This window comes from Sitodiplosis mosellana, unplaced genomic scaffold, assembly GCF_009176505.1.
Source record: "Sitodiplosis mosellana isolate CC-2019 unplaced genomic scaffold, AAFC_SMos_1.0 Smas_scaffold_6181, whole genome shotgun sequence".
NCBI lineage: Eukaryota > Metazoa > Arthropoda > Insecta > Diptera > Cecidomyiidae > Sitodiplosis > Sitodiplosis mosellana.
In genome coordinates this window covers 3720472-3730149 of record NW_022601422.1, presented here as the reverse complement: position 1 = coordinate 3730149, position 9678 = coordinate 3720472, and the positions used below count along the sequence as shown (strand labels likewise).

At 36.9% G+C, this 9678-nt stretch overlaps 1 protein-coding gene across 1 annotated transcript in view; it reads left to right on the top strand.

Annotated features, from left to right (window-relative positions):
- The first annotated feature begins 1208 nt into the window (after positions 1 to 1208).
- LOC129576170 (vacuolar protein sorting-associated protein 26C) overlaps positions 1209 to 9678 on the top strand; it is a 15439-nt gene continuing 6969 nt past the window's right edge. The window contains exon 1 of the mRNA XM_055460832.1: positions 1209 to 1362. The gene's annotated coding sequence lies outside the window, so the exon portion shown is untranslated. The remainder of the gene's footprint in view (positions 1363 to 9678) is intronic.

The window sequence follows — 9678 nt, the reverse complement described above, 5'->3', positions numbered from 1 at the left end:
TCTTTCACTCTCTATCTCTCTTATTCTTCTTTTTCTCTTTCAGTCGAGCTCCATCGGTCGCGTTTATTCGCTTTTTTTATGTAATTTTCTTTTCGGTCACTGTGTGTGTAGTTTTTTTTTTCGTATTTAGTCAACATATGTGTTATTAAAATGGCTCGGTAAATTACGTAAATTACATTGAATTATCGTATCGCCTGTGAGACTGAAACAGAGAGGAAATCCAATTTTTCGTTATGGCTAAGCAAAGAATGAGCAGTAAACACAAAAAAAAAAAACGAATGAACACCAACTAATTAGCGGCTATACACACACACAAAGAATGTCTCTGGGCATTTTAATGAAATTCGGAGATTGCGAGATTAAAAAAAAAGCAACGATGGAAAAACCAAATTGCCCATTTCACAATTCGACCGAAATAAAAATTTAAAAAAGAAAACAAATAAAAACGGGTATCATCAAAATAACGGCGTTGGAACTTTTGCAAACACCGGAACAGTGTGTAAATAAAAATCGCCCGTTAAACTGGCCCAAAATTACCGCAATTTGTGAAATGCATCAAAATCATTCGCTCGTCGCTTTTTTTTTTTCTTCTCTTCGCTCAAACGCAAAAAATCGCATCGACTGATCAAATCTGCTTGACGAATGAAACGATACGACCAAACAGAATCGAACCGAAGATACAAAGATTCACTCATACTCTCGTTCACCAGAGATATTCCAATTGAAAGTGACGTAGAAATTGGTGTGTTCGAACGAAATTCGTTTGCGATCGAAAATACACTAATAAAAAGAAAACACAAACGACGACGACAACGGCGATGATCGCAAACGCTTTTGTTTGTTTGGATGAATTGTTATTAATAAAGATAAAAATGTTCGCCTAATTTTGGGTTTTGCGTTTGTATATTTTTCCCATTGGCTGAAAAAAAAAGTTGTGTGCGAATCGACCGATGAAGCGAAATGAAGCAAAAACTAGTTGTTTATTGTTGTTGTTGTCCACATACTATTGTTTGGGGTTAGAAATTTTGAATCACCAGATGATTTCAATTTTAATTGATGTAGCGTTCTTTTGACATGACGTCATTGTTTGAACAAACACACACACACACACACACACACACACACGCTCAAAATTGAAGCATTCCAAATCATTTGTTTACTTTAGTTTAATCATATTTCGTCAGTTTGTATCAATCAGGGGCACTGTCGTGTTCGTTTGCGATCCTTTGCATCATTAGTGCGAGAGTGCGTGCGAACGCACAAACGGTGCTTTCGAGTAATTTTGCGTGCGAAACCAAGACAGAAACGGAAGCGAGAAAAAACCAACTGTATATCACGTGCGAATTACAGCAACACAAACCGGTGAGAACAAATCAGCTGTTTTCGAATTAACATTGTTTTCCTCTCTGTGCCCTGTGTAAAGCTAAGTACACAGTTCCTTGTGAAATGAAAAAAATTCTCCGGTGAAATTTTCACCAGTGATCTTTGTATCAAGTTTTTTTTTATTCAAATTGCAAGTATAATGATTTTTGATATATAAAACAGTTAGCTGCTATCATTATCAACACAATACATCAATAAATTTGTGTTTTGAATTTATTCTTCTATTTATTTTCGCCTCTACAAATTTTTTCACGGTCGTGAAAAAATTTTCGCGTGCAAAATGCACGAGAAAAAAATTTCACGACCGTGAAAAAATTTGCTGTGACCGAAATATATAGAAGAATAAATTCAAAACACAAATTTATTGATGTATTGTGTTGATAATGATAGCAGCTACTGTTTTATATATCAAAAATCATTATACTTGCAATTTGAATATAAAAAAACTTGATACAAAGATCACTGGTGAAAATTTCACCGGAGAAATTTTTTCATTTCACGAGGAACTGTGTACTTAGCTTAAGAGACAAAAAGCGTGTGCCTGAGCAAAAAAATGAGAGAGTCTCGTGGGAAAATCAGTTGATCTTGAAATGAATAGTTTCTAAATTTACTTTTTGAATTTGATACATTTTGTTAGGCGACCGAATAGGGTATCTCGCTTTCACTCTTGCATTCCCTCTCTCGTCGTGCTCGTTAAAATTTCGAAGTAGCTGTAGGTGTAAATGGATTTTCCGTCAAAGAGCCATGGTTGTTTGTCATTGAATCTATTACTTGAACACTGTAGTCAAACAGTGTAATACTGTAGTCAGTTCGGCATCGGCCAACCAATGCCAATTTGGCATGGGACACAAAGAATGCCAATCGATGCTAAGATTCTCATTCGGTCAACCAACTGTAAATTAACAGAAATAGTTTAACTATACCAAGATTCTTGAACTAAACTGAGCCCCGAAATTTGGAGAAGAGAGAACAAACTGTTTGCGATAGCAATTATAATCATTATTCGATTTTCTTTAAGTAATTGACACTTTCAGTATTCCTTTGTGGACCGAGCTGAGTAGAATTTTGGACCATTTACGTAATAAATAGTCATTATTGTATTTTTCCTACCCATAAAAACCCATTTTAGACGAGAAAACACAAGCCAGCATTAAAAGCCATTATTTAATACTTGAAATTGTTTCGAATTCTTTTCATTTTCTGTGTGTATTCTCCTGCCATCCCGCATTCCTGTCAACCGCAACAAACTGACGAACGGCGAAAAAAAGCAACTAACTTATTTGTATACTTGATTAGAAAACGCAATAATGCGCCATAAAAAAAAGCCTTTTCTCATACCCCTTTTTCTCATTTTTTTTCGCTCTCTCTCTCTCTCTCGTTCGTTTTTCGTCTTCGAAGACGCGCGAATTGAAATATATTTGCTTTAAACATATGAAATTAGTGTTTTGTCGTTGAGCGTATCTTTCTCTTTTTTTTTTCAATGTTTTATGTGTTTGTTACTGTCATCATCATCGTCGTCATAATCGTCGTTCTGTTTGTGCTCTTGTTTCTCTCTTTCTCTCGTTATTAATTCTTGATGTTCGTTTGCCCAAAAAATTATTGACATTCTTGACTTTGATGTATGAGACGACAGTGACAGCGACGACGACGACGATGTCAAATTCGTTATAAACGAATATGTATTCTGTATCGATGGCAATTTGTGACCGTGTGATCAAATTTTTCAATTGTTTGCCTAGTATCATTATCGTACTTTTTCGTATTGTATATACCCAAAATAAATGGACTTTAAACTATTTCCAATTAAATTTAATTATTTTATAATTGAATGTCTATGCTAAACATATCAAATGCTTACGACGGTTATGTATGTGACTTGATACGGGTGCACGTTGTAGGTACACAGCGAAAAAGGAAGTGGAAATCGAAAATTAAAGCATAAATCTATGGCAATCAACATAAATCGTTTTCGAAAATTTCATTTTGAACATTGTTCACACAGACGATCGAGAGTGTCGCTTTTGACACTCAAAATTATACAAACATTTACTCAAATTCAATTAACCGTAAATTTGTGTGCCGCTCGACTGCAAGCAGCGAACAATAGAAATTGATTAATGCCATGTTTGCGTTGCAAATTCTCTTGAGCGCTTCCAGGTAAATAAGGCATTTCCAATGAAAAATGGCACGGCATTTCATGGAATTTGTACTGCTTTTCTTTCTCTCTCTTTCTTAAGCGAACGAGCGAGCGAGCGAGCGAATGAATGCATACGCAAAATAAAACCGAAATCGTTGCGCCATTTGAAGTGCTACGAGCTACATATTTTCATATTTCCATGCATTTCGGCGAATTTGCTTGCCACATTTTGTGTCGATGCACAAATAATAATTCGTTGCATTGGAGTTACTATTTAACCCAAAAATTATGTGAGAAATTCATTCGGTGAAGTTTAGGAGAACCGGATTATTCTCTCACCGGAGGAATTCACTTTATATTCCTCTCGAATCATGCTTTGATCTGAGAATGTATTCAGCTGCTGGGTCTTTTTTCTGTCCACAGAAGGGAATTTGTTGATTTCAATCACTGCCTCCAAAAAATACAAGCTTTCGGAATTCTTGGCTATCCTCGGAACATTTAAATTTTTAGTTAATTAGCCAATTCGAACTCAATATAGAAGATTCTACTAATTAGTATCAAAAATGAATGTTTTTCTTCGCAAACTATAAAGAAAAATTCTTTTATTTCTTTTGCGCTTCTTCTTAGTTGAAACTAACAAAACAAGGAGATCATTTTGTAAAGCCTCCGTCAAGCATTGCGAAACACCTCCAGAAAAACTATTTCTCGTTTGTATCGCGAAAAAGAAAACGAACACTCGTAAAAGGGTGAATCCATCGGATTATTTGAAATAAACCGAAATTGAAATTGTTGTGCACAAAGTTCATGTGCACGATCTGTATGAGCTTGAGCACCGGATTTGTAAATGGGACTTTGAACGATATCTCGATCTTATCGAAATCGGGATTATGGCAAATAATATTGCCTTTCTCGTGCCATTGTTGTGTTTCCATTTCATAGTTGGTTTGGATTATGTTTGAACGTGTGTTCGCTTCCAATCTTCGATTTTTGCGCAGCGGTGGCGACGGCGTTAATCTGGTGTTCATCTAATGCTGTACCATTGTGTTTGTGAAATGTTCATTGAACATTGTTCACTGCGATATTGTTAGATGCTCGTTCTTCAAAGCGTTGTGTGAAGAAACTCCTGTGGTTCTGCAGGCATTACAATGGTGATCATCGACAGAGTTAATGACCAAATCGGGGAATATGGTTGTTCATCGGCTATCGTTTTCGCAACGATCGACGCAAAAAAAAAACAACAATGCAAAATCCAGACTCATGATGAAGTACTCAGAGGTTGACGCCCATACTCAAATTTAGTCTCTCTTTTTTTATTTTTCGTAATTTAAATGATGCAGAGGATGCTTTTGACACTTTTTTTTTCTCAGATATATTTTAAGAACTTTGTAGCAAAGTGTTAAAATTGTTCGATTCATAAAAAGAAAAAGAAAAAAAGAGAATCGATGACATAATCCACCTGATTGCATAGAGAATGTGCTTCAAGAAGTGTGCCAGTATCTGAGGAATGTGCACCGAAATCAGTGTCATAAATTCGGTTGTTGTTTATAACCCAGTTTTTCTCCCGATTTTTATGTTCATTCAATTAAATCAGAGCAGGCGATAAATTTTGTCATGATAAATCATAAATTGAATCATCGACGCGCGAGTAAACAGGAGTGAGAGAGTGAGCGAAGAGAAAAGAGCAGCAGCAGAGACACAATAACACACAGCACGAGTCGGTATGTAGCCAGTTTGTGACAGAGAACTTGCTAGTAGCAAGCGTGTGTGTGTGTGTGTGTGTGTGTTTTGAACAACAACGGTCAAAGCACATTGGCCAAGGCGACGATTAAATTTGATTAATCGGTTTTCTGCAGCCGTAAGACGCGCATATTAACTTGTTTTTATTTGTTTGTGCCTCTGTCCCCTCGTACATCAGTCGCATTGCGTTGCGCCGCCGTGATCGAAAAATAGAAAAGTTGAAATGGATAATGACAAATTGAGCCGAAAGCCGAATGAATTAAAACAAAAATGGGCGAGAGAGATGGAGAGAGAGAAAAGAGCATCAAACGGTGTATGCAATAAATATTTCGCATGCAAATTAGCCGCAAGAAAGTAAACAAAAGCAACAAACTGATTTTATTCATCGTGAAATCGTTTGCATTTTATACGATGTAGCAGCAAGAGCAGCAGCAGCAGCAAAATCTCCGCCAAAACTGTTTGGCTTCAAATTGAAAATGCACAGACACACATTCCGATTACAATGCAGCAACGGCGGGAATACCGCGAGCTGCTAAGACTGAACAAGTTGGAACAAGTGAGAAAGAGACGAAAACTCACACATCAAACGAGCCAGAGACAGAGCGCGAGTGAATTGAACACAACAAATTCATCATAAAAACGGATTTTGCGATTAAAATGCTGTTGGTTAAACGAAAACCCACACGCCAGCGTAATGAGCAATGCGAAGAAAATAAACATTGGATGAAAAATATCGAGTTACGTCAGTTGACTGTCGGAGCCCAAACGCGAGACACGGACGGCGGGCATTTGCATGTGAGACAACAAGAAAATCCATGCAATTTACAATGTTTGTAATCACGCCGCTTTTTTTTTTCCCTTCTTCGAAGTGGCATCATTGAGTTTGGCACACAGCGATTGTTCTGTTTAAGGAGCTATTTTTTGCGTAGCATCACTGGTTTGAGAAATGCCATTTGTTGCAATCGTTCAGGCCAAAGGCTATCAAGATCAAATCGGTCACCCGTTTTATCTAAATGGTTAAACATTCGGAAGCCCCGGCGAAAATAAAATCATTTTTTGGTCAAAATGAAAGGAGAAACAAAACAAAATTTGAAAAATGATCATAAAAGCCATTGTTTTATTTATTATTATTATTTTTCGGTTTGAGTAGAGCTGCCTTTAAATGGCATACCATTTGACGATGAATCAGCGCTAAACAATGCAACTATCCAATGTCTTTAAATGAAAACGATCTATTCATTTGGTGTCACAGGCAATAAAATGACACGCTGAACACATATTCTGTATAGTAAAATAGTTAATTTTATGTGACATCGGATCGTAATCAATACATCGTGTTCTTTTTGTCGCTTGCGCGCGCGTTCGCTCGGTTCTTTCGCACTCTCCGACTATGTATGTGTCATGAAATTGTTTCTGTCACACATGTGATGTGTGTTGGCTGCATCCGCAAACAAAAAGCCAGAAACTACTTCTTGAAATACAACGGTGTTCATCTCGCTACCAAATTTATGCTAATGTCATGCAATTTAAATACATTAGCTCATCACTGAAATGTGATCTGGTGTGTGAGTCGGGTTGGCGCAGCATCAGCGGCGGCGACGACGACCACGACGACGACGACGACGACGACGACGACGACGACTACGACGACAGTGACACCGACAAGAGAACGAAAAGCATTTATCATTGCGCGATGGCATCGAACAAAACCGAAAAACACGGTTGAAATCATCGCATCGCACGGTCACAATGTCTCTGCTGGCACATGATGATTGAGGTAGGTTCAGATTGAGTGAGTGAATCGCATTTCATCGTCAATAAAAAAAAAAATCAGCTCAAACAACTATGCTCTTCGAAATTCGATACGGGTTCGGATTGAATCCATTTTAGTTTGCCATTTAGAGCTCGCGGCAATCGTTGCGCTTGTTCAATCAGCCCAAAAGCTAATACTCACCAATCCATAAACTTTATGCACAAATCACATCATCAGATTGATTATGAAAATAAAATTAATCGACCAAAAATGATGAATTTCAATAAATAAGCCGGATGATTAATGGCTTCGAAAACAATAAGTCATGCAATAAATTGTCAAAGGAATTGTCAAAACAAAACGGAAATTATCCATATTCTAAATAAAGTGTCTCAGCGCTCTCAGTTTTCAGTATCAAATTCCAATGACAAACATATTTCAAGTCGATCACAAACTGAGCAGAAGAAAGAGCGAGAACGTTGTATTTGTGCCTCATTTACAATCGATACATTTCAAGGGCATTGTCGCATTTTGACGTCGACAAAAAAGTTCTGTATTTATTCACTTCTATTTGCGTTTCAATGCATTAACGGTTCGACCTAAATGAAACAAAGCCAAGCTGATATTTTGAAGGTGCTCCGAATGTTTTGTTTTTTCTCTTCCCTTTTCGTCAATTGCACGATCACTTTCGAACACAAATGCACATTCGAGCGAATGAGAGACAAAGCTACAAACGAAAAGGTGAACTCATAATTTAATTGATTCTATTAGTTCATCATATAGGCGCATATTAGATCATAATCAGTGTATGAAAATCACATACACGACACAAACAACGCACTCAATTTGTACGTATGGTGAGTCGTCGTGAGAGAAGGAAAAAACAACCATTGCCAATGTCATTGCGCTTGTCGCTGAGCACAGCGGAAAAAATTGTATATCGATCAAACAATTTGCCTCAATTTTCTTTGTCACCATTTGAATTTATTGGCTTCGTTTGTCGTCGTTGCCATCGAACAATCACACTGTTTGTGATATTTTTAGCTGGAGATTGCGATTCTTGTTCGGCTTCTTCGCTTTTTCTTTTTTTTTTTGGCTCGTTTCCTGACACAATTCCAGACCTCTTTGCGAATGGTCGACATTGTTGCGTGTTGTCATGCACCGATCAATTGGATTTTTTTTTTGTTCCTGCTGATGACCGAAGCTGGTCAAATACACCTAATTATTTTGCGAGATGATTTGACAGTTTTTGTTCCATTGATTCCAGTTGAACTCAATCCATCAGATATAATTACACTTAGGAGATTACGTATTTGAACGTTTTTTTTTTCTCTCTTTGATTTTTTTTCTCGCTTTACATTTTTTTTTGTGCGCTCTTTTTTGCCCTATCTCTCTCCCTCTCTAAAAATTCGTATGTGATCATTATAATTGTAGATGGGATCGTTTTAAACGCCAGATAGTATACATTTGCCAAATCTTAAAAGTTTATTTACCTCTCGCACACTCAATCGTCTAAATGATTTGGCAAAGAAAAAAAAGCGAAATGGTTACATTCGAAAATCGTTGCCGCAATTACTGTATCAACTAATTATTATTATATTCATCGTGAATTTCATCGGTTTCCTGCGTTTTTTTTTTATGGTTTTGTACTGGTTTGTGGATCGTGATGAAAAACATATCTTCACGCTCGATGCGTGAATTTCAACCCAATTTTCTCAATAAATGAAGAAAAAATGAAATTCATTCGATGATTGATGCTCGCACACATAAACAATAATCACGAAGATTGATCAAAACGATACATGCTGGAAGCAAAATTGTTTCGGCAATTAAATTTGCCCAGCTTGTTTTTTCCTTCTTCTCCGAAATTATAATTATCACATCGATGATGATGAACGTTTATTTTCGGAGATTTTTTGTGTATGTACAAAATCTTGTATTAGATCTGGCAAGCCCCTTTGCGAATTATGATGGTTGGCAAAAAAAAAAAGAATGGAATATTACTTGACTTGGAATTTGGATATGAAACTTGACTTCGAAACCTTTTTTTTTGATGCTAGAACTTCACCAAATTCCAGAGTCAAGTTATTATTTTAGGAAGAGAAAAAAAACTCCACCTTCTTCGAGTCTAAACATCATCGAAAGTAACTATCGAAACCAATTCACAAATACACAGAAAAAAAGAGCAACCAACGACAGCAATCCAATAATACAAACAATCTTGCCTTTTCATTGCTGAAACTGATCTAGCAAATTTTCTGCTCTTGTATATACGGTTCTGCTCGAATAAACAAAAACAGGAAACCGTTTTGTGAATTTAAACGAAATAAAGGAATAAAATTTGCCAACGAATTACTTTTTTTTCACGGTCGCAGGCATGATCGCGTAGCTTTAAGTTCACTCAGCTCAACTGAATGGAGTTTTTACTTTTCGACCGAAATGATGGTATGAACATCGCTTTGTTTACTTCGTGTAGCCATAAATTTTGAATGCATTCTACTGGAACTTGATGAAATTTACGGGCATGCAGTCGCCTTTGTTAGCAGCGGATCGGGTGATTGATTTCAACATTTTGGCGAACAAGACAAGGAGAGCGGAGAGCGCGAAAGAGAAAGAGAGCCAGAGAGAGAGAGAGAGAGAGAGAGAGAGAGAGAGAGAGAGAGAGAGA